This window comes from Zootoca vivipara, chromosome 1, assembly GCF_965207765.1.
Source record: "Zootoca vivipara chromosome 1, rZooViv2.hap1.1, whole genome shotgun sequence".
Lineage (NCBI taxonomy): Eukaryota > Metazoa > Chordata > Lepidosauria > Squamata > Lacertidae > Zootoca > Zootoca vivipara.
The window spans coordinates 100,313,496-100,317,775 of record NC_142582.1 but is presented as its reverse complement, the minus strand read 5'-3'; positions in this window follow the sequence as shown (position 1 = coordinate 100,317,775).

Below are 4,280 nucleotides of genomic sequence, written 5' to 3'. Positions count from 1 at the left end.
CAGTTCTGTTTCCAAACCTCCTCTAAAAGTACAAAAAGGGCTCCAAATATCAGTGGGTTTTTTTAATCAGGTCAGTTGTATAGCAGGTGGCTGTTATGCATTATGTCCCATCCTGTCATGAACCAGGCTTTGCCCTACAATGTATTACATTTCCAGTTCCTTGCAGTTTTGCTAGGTGAGTTTTAGCATTAGTTAATAAACTCCAGACCAGTTCTTTAAATTGCATTTGCTGATTTATTTTGAAGCAATCCATGCAAAACCGTTTCTGATTCAAGGTAATTTTGTATCTGGTAGTTCTTGGTATTTCTTCTTAGACAAGGCATTCTGCACACTTGCCGAGTTTAATGTCCCCCTTCTTCCTGCAGCCCATAATGTTTACTTGAAGCCACTCCTGAGAGTCATAGATCCTTCATAGTTGTAAGCTTGCATTGTTACTAGCACAGCAAACAAATAGTCAGGTGGTTTTAAATCTTACTAGCCTAACTGGCCTATTGACCCCAGCAATATTTTAAATAAAGGATCACTGCTGGTTTGTGTTAATTTGAAAGAATCTATTTTAACAAATATGTTAATTCTTTTACAAATATGGTAATTCTTCACTAGTAAATGTAGTTGGATTTTTCTTATAGAACTAAAATGGAATGATAGTTTTTTACAGTAAAGATTGGTTTTGCACATCATTTAGCTGTAGAATCTCAATATTATTGAAAAAAATCAGCAACTCATATCTTTGCAATATCAGGCCTTGTATCCTTGTATAACCAGTGTCAAGTTCACAATGTTTTGATACTTCGCTGGCACAAGAGTGCTTATATCATAGAATTGGAATAGGGAGGGATGCCGAGGGTAATCTAGTCCAACTGCCTATAATGCAGCAATACCCCAATGAAAACACTGCTGTCTTGACAAACTTTTATATTACATACATTTACCATTCTTATCAAAACCTGAATGTAAAGCAAAAATTTTAAAGGTAAGATTGGCAGTGATCATTCTCGCTATGCCATTCTGTTTATGCATTGTATTAGTAGGATATGACACATACAGACATATTTTGGTTAACCTTGATCAGCGTTTCTCAACCACTGTTCCGCGGCACACTAGTGTGCCGCGAGACGCTGGCTGGTGTGCCGCGACATGCGGCGACGAGAAGGGCGATTTGCATTGTCACGTGCCTGGCGGCCGCCAATATAAAATGCTAACCCACCGGAAAGCAATATTTCTCCTCTTTCCCAAAGCTCAGTGCAAACGAGCCTGGCGGCCGCCAATATACAACACTGACCCGCCGGAAAGCAATATTTGGCAAGTGAGAACGGTCATAATTATAATATAGGGCGGCACAGAGTTAAATTTTTTAACTTTTTTAATGGTGGTGTGCCTCGTGATTTTTTTCACGGAACAAGTGTGCCGTGGCCCAATAAAGTTTGAGAAACACTGACCTTGATGATGAAATTATATCCTTTTCTATAGAACTGATGCACCGTTATGTTGAGATAAATTACTTTCAATAGCACCAACTGATTAATCTCCAGGTGCTTTTAGCTCACCAGAGGAATGCACTCTTAACATTCACAACAAGCCGATTTCAATCACCGCTAGTTCAGCACTTTAGCAATCAAGCTGTAAATCCACTATACAAAAATGGGTTGTCAGCAAACAAAGGGAGCTATTTAAACTGAATGCAGGGAAGTGCCCTTATTGGAGGTTAGAATAATTAATATTCCAGAATATAGTCATTTCCCCAAGTGCTTATAATGCATAATTTGTTGCATTACTGCTGGTAAGATTTTGTTTTTGGAACTGACCTATTAGGATATTTAATTATCCTGTAGAGTTGCCAAGAGTCAATCGAGATGCATCTACATAATAAGCCATTAAAAGATGCCTCTCTTCTTCTCCACACACTTAAGAGTTTCAGAGAGTGAGCAGTTGGATGACAGGTGCAGCAGCTATATTGGCTCCAACTACTTCAAGCCCCTTTAAACTACAGGGATAGTTTTTGAGTTGACACCCGAAAAGCCAATTATCAGGTAGGTTATCTTTACGGTAAGTCATGGTAGCACTTCTTGGGCTTGTGTGCCTTACCCTACTGCGTGTCTAATCTTTAATGTCCCAGGTCCTGTGTCTAATATGTTTACAGCAGTAGGCCCCACTCCCTTAGCCCATCTCCACTGTGAAGAGTGGAGATTGCTTGAGCAGTTGCTAATTCGTCATCTTCACTTGGAGCTCTAGTTCACATTAAAGGTTTGTGGAATGTGGAGCCAGACCCATTCATTTTGCTGGGCATTAATTTCATTCAGCAATGCATCTGACATGAAACTACAGAAATGGGTTGCTAGTAATAAAACATTCTCTGTTGATGTATGGATGGGATAAGAGAAACAGTTTAGATGAAGCTCCTAGGCCAGGTCCATACATTTCTTTAGAATAGGTCCTGCCCAGCAGCAGTAATTGGCCTCTTGGGTGTTAAGTGACAGAACTCGGTGGTCACTCAATCCCAGCCTCTTAATTTTTCCCTTCTAAATACCTTAGCGTCCCAGGAAGCCACAACTATCCCCACCATTGTGCTTCAAAGAATCTGAAACCATCACTAAGCACCGTAACAGTAGCAATATACCGTTGAGCACTGAAAGATGCAATGAGGTCAGTAAGCTCCTCAATACTAGCCAGATAGGCAATCAGTCTTCCTAAGCTAACTCCAGATGGGGAACATCTCTGTCCCCCACGCCCACGCCATCCTGACTTAGCCCACTGGTTTCTTGACACAGTGACTCAAGCAGCTTCCACCAGTCCTACTTGGAGTAAGCAAACACACAAGCATTGTAAGCACATTTGAAGAAGGCAGAGCTAACCCATCTATAGCTGTGTCTCATTCTTCAACACAATGCAAAGGAAGGATTTCACAGAGTTGATCAGTCCCATTTCTTTGTTTTCCTCCTATAGCTTCCGTCTGTCTCTGTCTCTCTCCACGGATGGTGGTGAAGAAAACCTGGGTGTGATCATTAGTTCCTTTTCCCACTCTGGTCTTGCATTTGGGGTATGTTTTCCCCTTAGTACCCCAGACTACATTAACAAGTGAAAGCATCAGGGAGATGGAGGCAGTTGTCTGCATTGTAGCTAAGTTGTACCTATTCAAGTAGGTGGTTTCCCGGCAGGCTTTTGGTCAAAAGCATCAAGACTCTTCAGCTTAATCAGGGAGACGAAGAGAATTTGCTTACAGCTCACAAGCTAGTGGATGAAACAGGATCAGTAGTCTATATTTCAGAAGTGTTTGATTACATGATGAGATAGGTTGGAGCCTCAAAGGTAGGGTACATGGAGGACCCTAGAAAAATGTTTATATACTTTCCATGGTACTCTGAAAGTGTTACAAGTTCACTTTCTACATGTCCTGGTCATGGTCCTTTCAAAGACCATGGTCCTTTAAAACCCCAGAGGTTGGCCTCAAGAAGCCAACAGATAGAAGATAACGTTCACTGTGTTCTGCCCTTGCTATTCAAGTTTCTTTGAGAGCCTCAATATGCTCTAGATGAGCTATCTTGTCAACTAAGTAGTTCAAAGCTCTGCATCCCCTGACAACCATTACACCCAATCTACATAAAATAATTCCCCGCAGATGATAATAATAATAATAATAATAATAATAATAATAATAATAATAATAATAATAATATTTATATCCCACCCATCTGGCTGGGTTTCTCCAACTACTCTGGGCACCTTCTAACAAACTATTAAAATGAAATATTCTATTAAACATTAAAAGCTTCCCTAAACAGGGCTGCCTTCAGATGTCTTCTAAAAGTCTTCTAAATACATCTTCAAACTTCATTTTAGTTTTCTTCAAAAGGTTTTTACATCCACATACAATCTGGAACCCTCTATGGAGGTGAAAAGTTTCTGGTTAGACCAAGCTTAAGGAAACAGTCCCCAAAGGTACTAAATCATCTATCTGATCATCACATCTTTTCTGCCAATCTATTCATCTTCAGTCTCAGTTCAATCCCTCCTGGCCCAGGTACAAGTTTCCCTTCCAGGAAGGTCCTGGCAGAGATCAGAAGATAACCTATTGAGGGCTCCCCCCCCCACACTTTAAAATTAGGGGAGGAATCACCCAAGTTCAGTGAACAATGGAGGCTTTTCACTATAGATGCTAGAGTTCTGCAATTTAGGCAAATATGGTTGCTTTTGTACATAGTCAAAGCATGCCTGTCTATTTTATAAAGCATTTCCCAGCCTGCCTTATTAATTTTGTTTGATGAAAAAGAGAGACACAGATA